The sequence below is a fragment of the Ovis aries genome, chromosome 24 (genome assembly GCF_016772045.2).
Source record: "Ovis aries strain OAR_USU_Benz2616 breed Rambouillet chromosome 24, ARS-UI_Ramb_v3.0, whole genome shotgun sequence".
NCBI classification, from domain to species: Eukaryota; Metazoa; Chordata; class Mammalia; order Artiodactyla; family Bovidae; genus Ovis; species Ovis aries.
The window spans coordinates 14,461,661-14,477,955 of NC_056077.1; the positions used below are offsets into that span (position 1 = coordinate 14,461,661).

General features: G+C 47.1%; 1 protein-coding gene across 1 annotated transcript in view; it reads left to right on the forward strand.

The window, feature by feature from the left end:
- The window catches only part of BMERB1 (bMERB domain containing 1), a 149,059-nt gene that overhangs the window by 89,143 nt on the left and 43,621 nt on the right, over nt 1–16,295 (forward strand). The gene's annotated exons all lie outside the window — the stretch shown is intronic.

Here is a 16,295-nt window from a genome sequence, read left to right on the forward strand (position 1 = left end):
ACCCCATGGACTGCAACCTACTAGGCTTCTCTGTCCATGGAATTTTATGGGCAAGAAATACTGGAGTGGCATTTCTTCCTCCAGAGGATCTTCCTCACCCAGGGGTTGAACCTGCATCCCTTTCATCTCCTGCATTGGCAGGCGGATTCTTTACCTCTCGTGCCCCCTGGGGTGCCCTGTTTCTTAGTATATAACTGGTAGTCAATATAAAACCCTATAAAAGATGATTAAATTACTGTCTGGTCTTGCTTTTTTTTTTTTCTATTTTTATTGTTTACATTCTCAAAGAGCATAAAACTTATATTTGGTTCTAAAATTATAATTAAGCTTCAGTTCTTATCTACAGATTTTTTTCCTAACGTTAAAAACATATCACTAAGGGTGGGATGAATCGAGAGATTAGAATGGCATACATATACTGCCATGTGTAAAATAGATAGCTAGTTACTGTCACTTTTCACTTTCATGCATTGGAGAAGGAAATGGCAACCCACTCCAGTATTCTTGCCTGGAGGATCCCAGGGACGGGGGAGCCTGGTGGGCTGCTGTCCATGGGGTCGCTAAGAGTCAGACACGACTGAGCTACTTCACTTTGACTTTTCACTTTCACGCGTTGGAGAAGGAAATGGCAACGCACTCCAGTGTTCTTGCCTGGAGAATACCAGGGCCGGGGGAGCCTGGTGGGCTGCCGTCTATGGGGTCGCGTGGAGTCGGACACGACTGGGGCGACTTAGCAGCAGCAGTGGGAACCTGCAACATAGCAGGGAGCTCGTCTCAATGCTCTGTGGTGACCTAGTGGAGTGGGATTAGGGGTAAGGAGGTCCACAAAGGAGGGGATATATGTCTACATATAACTGATTCATGCTGTTGTACAGCAGAAACTAACACAGCATTGTAAAGCAACTATGCTGCTGCTGCTGCTAAGTCGCTTCAGTTGTGTCTGACTCTGAGTGACCCCATAGATGGCAGCCCACCAGGCTCCCCCGTCCCTGGGATTCTCCAGGCAAGAACACTGGAGTGCGTTGCCATTTCCTTCTCCAGTGCATGAAAGTAAAAAATGAAAGTGAAGTCACTCAGTCGTGTCCAACTCCTAGCAACCCCATGGACTGCAGCCTACCAGGCTCCTCCATCCATGGGATTTTCCCTCTGTAATAAAAAGACATAACCCAATTTAAAAATGGGGAAAGGATCTGAATCAATATCTCTCCAAAGAAGATACATGAATGGCTAACAAACACATGAACAGATATTCATTTAGCCATCAGGCTATGCAAACCAAAACTACAGTGCAATACCACTTCACACCCACTAGAATGATTATAATAAAAAAGACAGATAATAAGAAGTGTTGGCAAGGATGTGGAGAGCAATTGGAACCCTCATACACTGCAGTAGAAATGTGAAGTGATGCACTGCTTTGGAAAACAATCTGGTGATTCTTCAAAAAGTTAAAGAATCACCCTACAACCCAGAAACTCCACTCTAAGTTTATACACAAGAGAAATGAAAAAATATGTTCACACAAAAACTTACAAGAATGTTTATAGCAGCATTATGTTTACAAATCCATGCAATGGGACATTATTTAGCAATAAAAAGAGAAGAAATATTGATTCATGATACAACATGGCAACTATACCCCAATTAGAAAAAAATTACTAGCGTTGACAATATACTCCGCATGTTTTAAACGGAAAGGAGACAGAGAACGTGAGCTCGGCTTTAAAGTACTGAAGGGCTCTCTTCAGCCTGCAGGTGCTCAGAGGGGCCAAGGTTGCTTTTGCAACAATGGCTCTCACTGAGCATTTCCTGACTTTTGCATGTGTGTGTGTGTGTGTGTGTGTGTGTGTGTGTGTGTGTGCATGTGCATGTTATCCCCACTTCTGGCACACACATGCCTAGTGCTCAGAGACATGATAGACCAACATGCAAGCTCCAGCCCTGGGCCAGGCCAGCATAAGCTCTTGACTTGTGACCTCACTAAATTTCCCCATCGTGCTCATGAGTCTGATCGCTTAGAGACAAATGTCAACAGTAGACACTTGGATAAATCAAATTATCCAAAAGATACAGAAGGATGTCAATGCTGTCAGGATATATTTCGGAGGCTCAGTGACATACTCCCAGGGAGGGGCTGGCTTCTTGGCCCCCAGAAGTCTTGCTAGCAGCCTATAGACAGCGGTGGATAACAATGAGGGTTCTCCCCCCAAGCCCCGCCTTTAGAGTATATAGCCTTGCCTGGAGGCACAGAATTTTATTGCTCTCAGAGATGCACAGCAGACTCCAAGATGGCCAGGTAGAGATCATGGACCACTCAGACCTGGACAAACACCTCATCCATCATCCGTGGCCTCCTGGGCTAAGGGGCTGGGTGTGGACCCTTCTGGAATTTAGTTTCCTGGTTCTTTCTCAAAGCCAGGCCTTCACACTGCCATAGGGTTTAAGGTGCAGGTGGGTCCTAGTCTTGTCTCCATTTTAGAGAAAGAATATGCAGGTCAGGAAGCAACAGTTAGAACTGGACATGGAGCAACAGACTGGTTCCAAATAGGAAAAGGAGTACGTTAAGGCTGTATATTGTCACCCTGCTTATGTAACTTATATGCAGAGTACATTGTGAGAAACGCTGGGCTGGAGGAAGCACAAGCTGGAATCAAGATTGCCGGGAGAAATATCAATAACCTCAGATATGCAGATGACACCACCCTTATGGCAGAAAGTGAAGAAGAACCAAAGAGCCTCTGATGAAAGTGAAAGAGGAGAGTGAAAAAGTTGGCTTAAAGCTCAACATTCAGAAAATGAAGATCATGGCATCCAGTCCCATCACTTCATGGCAAATAGATAGGGGAACAGTGGAAACAGTGCCTGACTTTATTTTTCTAGGCTCCAAAAATCACTGCAGATGGTGATTGCAGCCATGAAGTTAAAAGAGGCTTACTCCTTGGAAGGAAAGTTATGACCAACCTAGACAGCATATTAAAAAGCAGAGATATTACTTTGCCAACAAAGGTCCGTCTAGTCAAGGTATGGTTTTTCCAGTGGTTATGTATGGATGTGAGAGTCGGACTGTGAAGAAAGCTGAGCACCAAAGAATTGATGTTTTTGAACTGTGGTGTTGGAGAAGACTCTTGAGAGTCCTTTGGACTGCAAGGAGATCCAACCAGTCCATCCTAAAGGAGATCAGTCCTGGGTGTTCATTGGAAGGACTGATGTTGAAGCTGAAACTCCAATACTTTGGCCACCTGATGCAAAGAGCTGACTCATTTGTAAAGACCCTGATGCTGGGGAAGATTGAGGGCGGGAGGAGAAGGGGACGACAGAGGATGAGATGGTTGGATGGCATCACTGACTCGATGGACGTGAGTCTGAGTGAACTCCAGGAGTTGGTGATGGACAGGGAGGTCTGGCGTGCTGCGGTCCATGGGGTCGCAAAGAGTTGGACATGACTGAGTGACTGAACTGAACTGAGCTGGAGGTTAAGAAACTGACCCAAGGTTGCTTTAGTTAATAAATAGCTAAGGTAGGATGCAGTCTGAGTCCAGAGTTTTTATTAAGTGAGTGAATGAGTGAAGGAAGGAGGGAAAGAAGGAGGGAAGGAAAGAATGAAGGGAGAAAGGAAGCTCTGAATGTATTTCCCAAGATGATGCCTTAAAGAGTGTAAGCTCTTGAGGGCAGAGATCTGATCCATCTTCTCTGTTGGATTCTCCCAGAATCTTGAACAATGCCCAGCACTTATTAGGCCAATTAGTATTTGATGAATGTGCAAAAATTGTTCTTTCACACTCCATCCTTACCCCAATAGCTTCCCTTCAAAACATACACACGCACACACACACAAGACCCCTTTGGATAGGATGTGGGGGAAGTAGAATTTTAGACCGTACTAAGCATTTATAGGCTCAGGTGGGAAGCTCCAAGAGAGAGGAACGTGACAGCCCTTGACTGAAGTGGCCCCAATAACTGTAGCTGTAATAACCAGGACAAGATTGGATTTGTCACACCTGCTCAGAAGTAATCCAGTTACTGCCCTCCGCTCCCCTGGAGTCTGTGTGAGTCAAATCCTATTTCATGGCGGAGGGTATCTTCTCACCTTACTGTCTCCCGCTGTGCTGACCCTTTCTAAAGGTCTAAAGGCTGCTGTCCCAGCACCCCCGAAGAAGAGCATTGTCCCTTCGTGGGTTTCCGTTTTCTCTCCGCGTCTTGCCCTCTCCTCTGGGACTCACGGCTTCTGCTAGTCCTGCCTCCCTGTCCCTCCCCGGGAACTAGCATGAATTCACAGGAAGTGGGCTCGGGATCACGCTGGCTCTCTCCTGTCCTTGTCTGTGTCCCTGGGCACACAACAGTTTTCAAGAGAACTGCTGTTTACCTCGGGTACTGATATACTGCACACGTGCTATGTGCGTTGTACACATTTGCTCAATTATTTCAACTTTTTGAATCATAAACCCACTCTGAGGGAGTGGATTCTATTCCTTCTGCTTCACCGATGAGAAAAGGGCAATTATAGAGGTGAAATAACTTTTTCAAGGTCACCAGCTTGTAGAGGTGGAACTGGGATTTGAACTCAAGGTGGCAGAGCCCTGAACCCTAAGTTAGCCTCTTACTTATTCCCAGCAGAAGGATGCCTTTTCTCTTCTCCTCACTCTTCTAGAATGCAAAGACAGACTCCTGCTGGGAGGTCCCCAATCCCACAGCCCCACATTGGGTGTCACCTTGTTCTGCCGTCTTGAATGCGATCGGGTGGAAACAGAAATGATTCTGATGCATCAGGCTTTGGACTTTTTCATAGCCTTTCTCTGGAGAGAAGTGATCTATTTGAAGCCTAAAGTGAGCTCCAACTTAGTCAAGGTTTTCAAGTCAACCTGCTGGGAATTTGCAGTAGTGCCCTGTTCCTCTAAGGGTCCTCGGGGACCTCAAGAGTCAACATTTACAGAACCCTCACTGAGGGTAAGGCCTTTGTGGAGCCCTATGCACACGTTATAATACAACCTATAAAAGCGCTTGCTAATGGAAGGACCAGTCAGGGGCGCCCCCAGCATACCTGCTCACCCTAAATAAGGCTCACGAGGTCAGGTTCAGAGAAGGGCTTTGAGTGACCAGTGGGTACGTGTCTCCACCACACACCAGGTGCATCTGCTCTGAATGTTTTCCTTTCACAGGTCTGCTTCTCAAGTTTAGAGATCTCCCTCCTGAAATCTGGCAACTTTATGAGCTTCATTTGAAACAGGCAATAAACGCCTCAATATCACAAAAACGCCTCTTTAAACGGTGGCAAATGTCCAGGAGGTGAGACTTGAAGCCTCCTTTGTTCCACTTTTGACCCTCGATGCCACCCACCTGCCATTCCGTCCCGCTGCGGCCCCATTGCATGCTTCTCGCCATCCTGGCCTGCGGAGGCAGTCAACAACCCCAGATTCATTTTCTCACCCTTGATTCCAGCACTGACTCACACCATTAGCTTTGCATAACTCCTCCTTCAGCCCCTGCCGGCCGCCTCAGCCCTTCTGCATCACCTCTGCAAGCCTGGTCCTGCTGTTTATCTGGGTTTCAGATAATTAAGTGTCTTTGGAGGTGAGGGAGGGGGCGGTTATCTTCATTTTACACTGTGCTCTGGGCAGCGGTATCTTCTAATTAATAAGAGTCAGAGCTGCAGCGGGCAGCAGAGATGGGTGTGTGAAGGATAGATTTCAGGAGCACAGTCCTTGAGTTCCAGTATCTCCAGACTCTGGGCTTGGACCCCAGTAACTTTGTTTTATTAAGAAGGATTGAGCAGAAATAGAGACATAGACGTAGAGAACAAAGGTGTGGATACCAGAGGGGAAAGGAGGGGACGGGATGAATTGGGAGATTGAGATCGACATATATACGTTATTGATACTATGCATAAAATAGACAATGAGAACCTATTTATTGCCCAGGGAATTCTACTCAGTGCTCTGTGGTGACCTAAATGGGAAGAAAGTCCAAAAAAGAGGGGACGTACCTATAGGTGTTGCTGATTCACTTCACTGTATGGTAGAAATTAACACATCGTTGTAAAGCGACTGTTGCTGTTGTTCAGCCGTTCACTTGTGTCCGACTCTTTGCAGCCCCATGGACTACAGCATGCCAGGCTTCCCTGTCCTTCACTATCTCCTGAGATTTGCTTAAACTCATGTCCATTAAGTTGGTGATGCTATCTAACCATCTCATCCTCTGCCACCCTCTTCTCCTTTTGCGCTCAATCTTTCCCAGCATCGGGGTCTTTTCCAGTGAGCTGGCTCTTCACATCAGGTGGCCAAAGGACTGGAGCTTCAGCGTCAGCATCAGTCCTTCCAGCGAATACTCAGGGTCCATTTCCAGTGAAGCAACTATACTCCAATAAAAGTTTAAAAAAAAAATAATAGAAGAACCAAGTGTGGTTAAGCACTCGGGCCCTAGAACCTGGAAGAGATTCAGGGTATGGTGGTAGAGGGTTCATGAGTTGTAAACAGCAACTTTTCAAACACTTGCTGTGCTGGGCAGTGTTCTAAGTGCTTTCCTCACTACAACTTAATCGACGTACAGCATCCTCCCTGCCCTTCTTGTAGATGAGGAAACTAATGCACAGAGAGGTCAAGTATTGCCCAGGGTTGTTCAGTGTCCACGAACAGCAGTGATGTAACCCAGCACTCTGAGTCCAGAGTCCATGCTTTCAACCATCAAGCTATAAGGTCTCTCAGATGGTTTTGAACCCCAGGTCTGTTTCTTATTGACTCTGGGGACTGGAGCAAATCTTGCCCTATTCCAGCCTCAGTTTTCCCTTCTGGTCAATGGGGTGTTGATGCTTCCCTGACGGCATTGTCACAAGGGATGGAAAGAGAGGACACGTGAAAGTAGCTGACTCTTCCTAGGTTACAAGCAAACCAACATTCCCTTCCCTCCTGTAACTGTTAATACCATGCCTTCAGGGAAAAGGATCAGGGCTGCTTAGTTATCCCCAGAGAAGACCCAGAAAACCACCTCTCTCCCCTAAGATCTGGGAGTGGCTCTTACCCATCAAGTCCAACTTTGCTCTGGGGACTTGACTTTATTATTGTTATTTTAAAAAATTTTGATACACCTGCCTCCTTTTTACCTTTAATGAGCTGATAATTCTGAAGCCTGTTAGGAAAAGCTTCAAGCCAAAGGCACAATGAAGCATGTGCACTTATGTAACTTGACACTTCTCAGCCACGTTTGGCAGTTCTGCGTCACTCTGGTTGCACCCTGGGTTTTAAATAGCATCTCCTAAGAACAGGTCACTGTTGCCGGAGCCACTGTACATATCAGGTGGTGGGAAGAGATGCCTTTAATTGCAGAAGATCTAAAAAGCAATTTATCTTGGACAAAATATACCAGACTGTGAGGAGCTGGGGAAGGAAAAAGGAAGGAGGCCTTAAGGGAAGGTGAAAAAAGATGAGGAAAGAGGATGGAGGGTGAGTGTTCCAGGTGAGACCTCTGAACGGAAGGACCCTCCTGCATTCCTAATTGTATGGGGAGGTAGGGATGAGGGTAGGGACCTGGCTGATCAAATAGAGAAAAAATATCCCCCATTGGACAGGCGTCTGCTGCTCCTGGTTGCCTCTCAAAGTCAGAACAAGCTTTGGGAAAGGAAGATCTTCTCTCTGGGTGCTTTGACTGTCTTACCATAAAGGGTTTCATGCCCTTGGCCCTGCGAATCTCCCCTTATGATGGTTACTTTTATGTGTCAACTTGACTGGGCTCTGGGGCATCCAGATACCTGTTTAGACATAATTTTGGGTGTGCCTGTGAGGAGATTTCTGGATGAAATTAACATTTGAACCCACAGACTTGACTCATTAGAAAATACCCTGATGCTGGGAAAGGCAGGAGGAGAAGAGGGTGACAGAGGAAGAGATGGTTGGATGGCATCACCGACTCAATGGACATGAGTTTGAGCAAACTCTGGGAGTTGGTGATGGACAGGGAAGCCTGGTTTGCTGCAGTCCATGGGGGTCACAAACAGCTCTATCCAGCCTAGAGCTGTTGTGTATAATTGGGTATGCTCGAGCCCCACGTGACTATTTCAACTTAAATTACTGTGTGCTATGCTGTGCTTACTCGTGTCCGACATTTTGCGACCCTACAGGCTGTAGCCCACCAGACTCCTCTGCCCATGGGATTCTCCAGGCGAGAATACTGGAGTGGGTTGCCATGCCCTCCTCCAGGGGGTCTTCCCAACCCAGAAATTGAACCCAGGTCTCCTGCGTTGCAGGGGTATTCTTTACCGACTGAGCCCCCAGGGAAGCCCCAACTAAATTAGTTACAATTAAATAAAACTCAAGAGGGTGGGATGATTTGGGAGAATGACATTCTAACATGTATACTATCATGTGAATTGAATCGCCAGTCTATGTCTGACGCAGGATGCAGCATGCTTGGGGCTGGTGCATGGGGATGACCCAGAAAGATGTTATGGGGAGGGAGGTGGGAGGGGGGTTCATGATTGGGAATGCATGTAAGAATTAAAGATTTTAAAATTTAAAAACTAAAAAACTAAAAAAAATAAAATAAATAAATTAATTAAAAAAAAAACAAACAAACAAACTCAAAACGCGGTCCTTCAGTAGTCTTAGCCACATTTCAAACGCTCCCTAGTCAGTTCTGGCTAACGGCTATCCCAGTAGAAAGCTGTTGCTCTTTGTAGAGCATCAGCCTCGTCACGGAAGAAACTCTCACATGTAAGCATCAGGAAGCATATTCCAGAATGTTCACATCAGTCTGCTCCCACCCCGTCTCCCCCCTTCTCATCTTCATCAATTCTCCCCCTGTGGCCTCCACCTCTGCTCTCCACGGACCTCCTTTCAGTCCCCCTCTTCCACGGCCACCTTCATCCGGGCTGTTCCTTCTGTCTAGACACCCCCCGCTTCCCGCTCCTGCCTGGTTAACTCTCCCCCTTTCCCCAGGGCTCAGATCCAGGGTCATTTCCTAGGGGAAGCCTTCCCAGCACTTTCCAGTCTGGGTCCCGTCCTGTCCCAGTCACCAAGGTCTTTTTTCCTCCATTTATAAATCTGTGCTTATCAGTGCAAGTCCGTGTTCCCCATCTCTCTCCTGCTCGCCTCAGCCTTGATGAGGATACAGGCTGAGCCGTTTAAACTCCTCACAGTGTAGGCAGCACCCAACACGTGGCCCGTCTCAGGGCAGGTGCTCCGTGAGTATATACCTAATAAATGAGCAAGGGCTTGACTTGCCTTCTTTTTTTAGTGCCTGCCTCATTTCCAGTGGTTCTATGCACAGTGTTCCTGCAGAGGGAGACCTTGGTGCAGCAGCTTGCAGTGTACTTTATGAAGTGTAGGAGTTTCCTGTGGCTGCTGCAACAAGCTATACAAAGTTGATGACTTAACACCCGGGGGACTTCCTGGTGGGCCAATGGTCAGGGCTTTGCACTTTCACGGCCCAGGGCCTGGGTTCCATCCCTGATCAGGTAGTTGAGACCCTGCAAGCCATATGGCGAGGCAAAAGAAACAAATAACTCCACACCTATTCACTTGTTATTCTAGAGACCAGAAGTTGGCAGTGGGTTTCTACTATCAAAGTGTTAGTGGGGCCAAGCTTCTCCTGGAGATTCATTTTCCAAGGGGAGGATCCTTTTCCAAGCTCTTTCCCACTTCCAGAGCCTCATGTCTTACGTTCCCTCCTCGTTGTCCCTTCCTCCATCTTCAAAGACCACAAGTGGTACCATCCAATCTCTGCTGGCATCAGCCTACCTGTATAATCCAAGATAACCTCCCCCTCCCAAGATCCGTAATTGAATCACACCTGCAGAGTCCCACTTGCCGTCTAGGGTAACGTGTTAAGTTCTGGGAGTTAGGGAGGGACATTGTTCAGCTGACTACCTTAAGAGACTGTGGCAATTCATTTAAGGGCCAAGTGCAGAGCTGGCCCCCCAGCGTGGCAGCAGCAGTGACAAGGGATGTCCATGGCATCGAGCTGAGGGGAAGACAGCATACACCACATGGAGAACCTGCGTTGCTTCATCTGATGCTGAGTGTTCATCATTCTTTGAAATCTCCCAAGGAAAAAGCATCTTATGAGACAGAGCAAGCGTGCAGGCTCCGTCAGGCGTGCCTGACAATGCAGGGTTTTCCCCGCTCTTTGCTTGTCTCTGGAAAACTGCTGATGTGAGTGGCAGCTGGGGTTGAGAGGTGCTTGTCCGTATCGCTTGGTGATCTCAATTGAGGACTCGGCTCTTTGCTCTGCACTTAGCCCCAAATCAGATAATGCTTGCCTGTGCCTCATCTCTCTTCAGATAAGAACCAGCCCCCTGTTGACATCTTCAGGACAGGCTGCTCAAAAGAGAAACAGGAAGGGAAAAAATGCAGACACCTTAGTAGATTTGCCTTTGTGTTTTGGGTCTGCACAGCATAGCCACTCATTTTGTGTATGTCTTTTATTGAGTTTGCTACAGTATTGCTTCTGTTTTGTGTTTTGGCTTTTTAGCCAGGAGGCGTGTGGGATCTTAGCTACCCGATATAACCTACATCCCCTGCAATGGAAGGCGAGGTCGTAACCACTGGTCCACTAGGGATGTTGCCATAGCTACTCATTAAGACAGTATCTTGATTTATATCTTTTGCTTTGTTTAATTAGCTGCTAGTCATTGAGTGATCAGTTACATAGATCTTTCCTCTTGGAATTCTGGCCTGGAATGCTTGTCCTTCTGTCCTCAGTCCCCTAAACTCCTCAGGGGTTTCAAACTGCAGCCATGAAATTAAAAGACGGTTGCTCCTTGAAAGGAAAGTTATGACCAACCTAGACAGCATATTGAAAAGCAGAGACATTACTTTGCCAACAAAGATCCATCTAGTCAAGGCTATGGTTTTCCCAGTGGTCATGTATGGATGTGAGAGTTGGACTGTGAAGAAAGCTGAGCGCCAAAGAATTGATGCTTTTGAACTGTGGTGTTGGAGAAGACTCTTGAGAGTCCCTTGGACTGCAAGGAGATCCAACCAATCCATTCTGAAGGAGATCAGCCCTGGGATTTCTTTGGAAGGAATGATGCTAAAGCTGAAGCTCCAGTACTTTGGTCACCTCATGTGAAGAGTTGACTCATTGGAAAAGACTCTGATGCTGGGAGGGATTGGGGGCAGGAGAAGAAGGGGATGACCGAGGATGAGATGGCTGGATGGCATCACTGACTCGATGGACGTAAGTTTGAGTGAACTCTGGGAGCTGGTGATGGACAGGGAGGCCTGGCGTGCTGCAATTCATGGGGTCACAAAGAGTCGGACACAACTGAGCGACTGAGCGGAACTGAACTAAGACCCTCCCAGTTTGGGTCCTGCCAGAGGAAAGGCAGCCTGTTTGTTTGTTTGTTTCCATTACTAAATGTCTTGGTTCTTTGACAGTTATTCTCTGATAAAAGGAAAAGCGTGTAACTTTCCCTAGATGATATTACACCTACCTTTGAATTCTAACTGCCATTTGTATGCTGTGCAATCTTGAACAGATACCTTAACCTCTCTGAGCCTTGGCTAACTCATTCATCAAATGGTGATGCAGCTAACCTCTCCTAGGGTGATTTTGAGGAGTAAAAGCGATCATGTTATTAAGTGTCCCCCCACAATATAAATGCTCATTAAATGTTACTTTCCTTTCCTTCAGGAAGAAAGTGAGTTTGGAAATGAACAGCTGCTTGGTAAGAGCAGACATCCGGCTCATGTGCTTGGCTTTTAGTAGTAGCCTATTTATTTTGAAGAGGGGGCACAGGAGAAGGGAGGAGATTGGAGGGTGGAATGAAGGTCTCTTCCGTGATAGGAAGGTACATACAGACTGGAGAGGAGGTGATGCAGGGCATCTAGATCCATTTTGAAACAGCTGAAGGACTGTCACGTGGAGGAGCGAGTTGGTTTCTTCTTTGTGGAACTAGAATCACAAATGCTGCAGAGAATCCAGTTAACCATCCCAGCATAAGAGGGGCCTTAGCAAATACTTGGAAGTACAAAAGTTGGAACCTTGGGAGGTCATGAGTTTCCATACATAGGGATATCCAAGCACTTATTTATTCCTCCCTTTATTCAGTAAGCACATGCAGTGATAATACGGATGAGGACTTGCCCTAACAGTCCAGGGGAGGAGACAAGATCTGGAGATGTCCAGAGTAAAAGATGGAAGCTTTAGATGGGTGAAGGGGTGGAGTAGCAGGTGCTGAGATGCTGTGATCAGTTCTCAATGCTGTCATTACTAATTCATCAAATGAATCTTGAGCATATACATGTGCCAGGCACAATGTTAAATTTTTTCAATGGATCACTGGTTTTCATTTTCATAGCAACCTGATGAGGCAGGTACTAATGAGTCACATTTTACAAATGAGGAGATTAAGCTAAGAATGAGGAGGGCTGAGATTCCAGCTCCAGTAGCTTAACTCGGAGCTGGCTGTTCACTCCGAGCTGATTGCCTCCCAGCCCCACTGCCCCTCCTTAGAGAATCAGCTCTGCATGTGGGAGGTTCTGGCCTCTCCCCTCTCCCCTCCTCCAGGCCAGAGCTAATTGGTCCAAATTGGCTTAGCCTGGGCCAATCAGAGTCTCTCTCCTGGAATACAGAGAGACTGGACCAGTTAGGTGATGAAAGTGAACAAAAGTGCTAGTCATTCTGTGTCCGACTGTTTGTGACCCCATGGGCTCTAGTCCTCCACGCTCCTCTGTCCATGGGATTCTCCAACAAGAATACTGGAGTGGGTTGCCATTCCCTTCTCCAGGGGATCTTCCTGACCCAGGGATCGAACCCAGCTCTCCTGAGTGGCAGGCAGATTCTTTACTGTCTGAGCCACTGGGGAAGCCTTTTTGTGGTTAGGTGATGGGAGATTTGCAAACCAAAGACTGGATGAGTAGAGAAAACCATACTTTGGTGGGAAAGACAGCACCACTGCCTTATTACGAGCAGCAAACAAGGGAGGCTAGGGTCCCCAAGAGCAGAGAATGAACTTGGCCATGACATTCCCATTCTGCTCCTCAGGCTGGCCTGCTGAACTGGATCTGCGTAAGATGCCACATCTACCCTGGGTACCTACTCTCCAGACCCTTGGAGAAGTGCCTCCCACCCATGATGCCACAGCCTGGGGAAAACCAAAATCCGTGACAGTGGTCTGTGAATCCCTAGCAGGTTCCCTCTTCTATCCTCTCTGCCCCTGGGCTTGGTTCTACACCACCATCTGTGTAGATGTGCAATGCAGATGCTTCAGTTTCCATAGCAACAAATCTAAACAAAGCCCTGTGATACTCCCGCAGGTCATTAGAGGAGTTGTAGAGCTAAGGCTCATGGAAGGGGTGGCACCGAGCTCTTCACAGACAATTTAAAAACCCACATTTTATATTCCTGGCTAATAAGGTCTTTTTCGTCAGCCTGCCCAAGGCAGTTCTTTTTCTTGAGCCAGTCTCATCTCCTCCCTCCATCCCAAGTAAGACACGTGCCTCTTCCTGCTCCACGAAGAGCAATTTCGTGCTCTTCTGAGAAGCCATGGCACCAAAAGGTGCCCGGGCTCTTGGGAACACTACCCCAAGAGTTTGTCAAACTATGATTCCCAGAAAAAACATTTCCTCCCTAAGGGGAATTTGGGTACCAGCTGTTAAGGTATTAATATTCCCCTAATTTCTGACACCTCTACTGAGCTATCTTTATGGAAAACGTAACTATGCTAAGACCTCTACTTCCCAGAATCCCTTTCCCTGTGTGGTTCCAAGTAAAAGGTGGGAGACAAAATAGATAATTGATGAGAACTGACTGTAGAGCACAGGGAACTCTACTCAGCGCTCTCTGGTGACCCAAAATGGGAAGGAAGTCCAAGGAAGAGCGGCTCTGTGTATACGCATGGCTGATTCACTGCTCTATGGCAAAAATAACACGGCACTGTGAAGCAACTATACTCCAGAAAAAGAAAGAGAATTACAGTAATCATTATGATTAATATTGTGATACTAAATTAAAAAGGTGTGCATTATAAAGAAAAAAGAAACTAAATCTAAAAGCACTTAGAACAGTACTCCCCAGACTTGGTATAAAGTATGCAATGAATGTTAGCTATAATTATGAAAAACTAAAAATAAAAATGCAAGATTCCGGGAGGCAGAAGGGAGGCAGCAATGTTGACCCTTTGAGGGCAGCCATGGTTAGAGCGTGAAGGTAGTTCCGGCCCATCCTCACTGTCCACTGCTTCCTGTCCAGCTTGTCTTCCGGGCTGCCTGACCTGCTGGCCAAACATGGCCCCATGTCTTCTAGACCCCGGGCATACAAGGCGACAGACATGCATAGACCTGCCCCCCTCTGCAGCCCTACCGTAACCAGATGCATGCGCCTGACCTCTCAGAAGGGCAGCCCTGCGTCTCCTCTGGTCCTCACCTTCCCTCCCCTGACCTCCGCCTCACCGGCTGCTCCCATGATTGTGGCCAATCTGATTCCTATAATCATCCCTTGCCCCGTAACTCATGGTGGTTCTGCTTCCCCAGTTGAGCCTTGATGCCCATCAAGAGGGCTTCCCTGTGGGCTTAGTGGTAAAGAATTCGCCTGCCCATGCAGGAGACACAAGTTCAATCCCTGATCCAGGAAGACTCCATGTGCCGTGGCACACCTACGCCCCTGTGCCACAACTGTTGAACGTACTCTCTGGAGCCTGGGAACAGAAACGATTGAGCCCACGGGCTGCAACTCCTGAAGCCTGCCAGCTACATATCCCTTGCTCTGCAGCCAGGGGCGCCACCGCAACGAGAAGCCCACACTCCACAACCAGAGAGTGGCCCCCACTTGCCGTAGCTAGAGAAAGCCTGTGCGCAGCAACACAGACCCAGCCCAGCCAAAAACAAATAAATAAAATAGTTTTCTAAGAAAAGAGACACATCAAGAAGCTTTACATAAACAGCCAGCGGCCAGAGGCCGTGAAACTTACCTGTCTTGCTCTAGGCTGGCGATTCTCCTCAAAATCACTGGCTCAACCTTGACTCACCCAGAGCCAAGGAATCCCTTGGAAAGCTCTAGAGAAGATGCTGATACCTGGATCTTACTTCCAGATTCGGAGTTAATCAGTCCAGAGTGTGGCTTGGCCATTGAAAGTTGGAAAACACTTTGGATGATTCTCCCCATACCTTCCATATATGTTCCTCACCTCTTCCCTGAATGAAATAGAACCCAAGTGTCTGTCAGCTGCTTGCAGATGACTCATCTTGCTTTCTTGCCAATTTTTTAATGATGAAATTGAGTGAAGGTATAAAATGTGCCCACGTTGGCACAGCAATAAGTACCTCTCTCTCCTGTAGCTTAGCTCATGATCAGAATCAAAATGAAATGTATGTTTGTGGTCTCCCAGGGTGTCCGAGAATCCTGATGCCATCTGTTGTCCTCATCATCACATCCATTATAGAAGTTCATTGATTAAGCCTTTAATTGAAAGCGGTGCTGTGTTTATCAAGAAATTTACATTTGTAAGCTTTCTAAAGGCACATAACCAGAAGCAGAATTTATTATCACTCAGTAATGATCACTTTGAATTCATTCCATTGCCCACCTGTTTTCGACCCCTAAAAACCAACACAGGGTCTCTTTTTTAATTTTAAGAAATCACATGAGTAAGCCGAGAGTTGGAAGACAGGGGATTTCTGAACTTCTTTACTGAACTGTGAGGGATTCTGGGATTTAAGGGTAGTAACTGTTTAAGAGAAGGGGGCAACAGAGGATGAGATGGTTGGATGGCATCGCTGACTCAATGAACATGAGTTTGAGCAAACTCCAGGAGATGGTGAAGGACAGGAAAGCCTGGCGTGCTGCAGTCCCTGGGGTTGCAAAGAGTCAGACACAACTGATTGACTGAGCACAGGCACAAAGTGAGGTCTACGTTTCACTTTGAAAGCAACACTTTAGAAAAGCCTGAATAGACTGGCATTTTAGCCTGACTTGAACTATGCCGGCTGATGGCAAGGGACCTCTGCATCGTCCTTCCCCCTTAAAGCTGGTGATTATCTGTGGCTGTCCCACTGTCTCTGAGTACTAACCCTGCCCCTTAGGCCACCATAAATGGCTTTGAGCTGTTCTGGAGGAAAAACTCCATCTGCTCCTAGAACGATTTAGAGTAGGTCTGCTCGGTGTTCTGGTGATTAAATTCAGGGATCCTTGCCCATGGTTTCATTAACTGCCTGGAGGAGTAAGCCTTCTGGCCATCTGTCGTCTGCCTTGACTCTTATCTCTGCTTGCTCCCCCGACAAAGTTAACCTGAGCCAGGGCGTTTTCAAGCAGTCAGCAGCCCTGGATTTGGAGATGGGACCTGGGTTGAGATCTTGGCTATGGGACTT